The sequence below is a fragment of the Schistocerca piceifrons genome, chromosome 6, assembly GCF_021461385.2.
Source record: "Schistocerca piceifrons isolate TAMUIC-IGC-003096 chromosome 6, iqSchPice1.1, whole genome shotgun sequence".
Taxonomy (NCBI): Eukaryota; Metazoa; Arthropoda; class Insecta; order Orthoptera; family Acrididae; genus Schistocerca; species Schistocerca piceifrons.
In genome coordinates this window covers 369,743,675-369,744,214 of record NC_060143.1, presented here as the reverse complement: position 1 = coordinate 369,744,214, position 540 = coordinate 369,743,675, and positions in this window count along the sequence as shown.

Here is a 540-nt window from a genome sequence, read left to right as displayed (position 1 = left end):
TTAAATTGCATGTGTCGGAAATAGCATATGTCCTGCATACCACAGTCTGAAGGATGCTATTGTTTTGGTATGTTGCATGGCAGCTCTTAGCATGCAGATACCAGTCAATACGTGCTGGCTTTTGATGGACACCATATCCCAGAGTGACATGATATCCAAAATTGGAAGTTTCTCATCACTGTCGACTTCCATGGTAAATTTAGTGCTAGGATGAAGTCATGATGTGAAGTATCATAAGAGGTAAAGGATATCATCAGCACATGTCAAAAAGTGCATTGGTTGCAAAGATGAAGTCCTCAAAGCCCTAGCCTCAAAGTCCTCCATAAATAAATTGGCAACTATGAGTGATAAAGGGCTAGTCACTGCTTCTCCAACACTCTGTCAAAAAATGTTGTCATTAAATAAAAAATACATGGATCTCAGCAGATGATGACAAAGCTTCACTAATCCCTCATCCAGTTTTTCACTAATCATACTCAAAGACTGTTCCAGTGGGACTCATGCAAATAGAGACATTTCATAAGAATTCACTAGTAAATC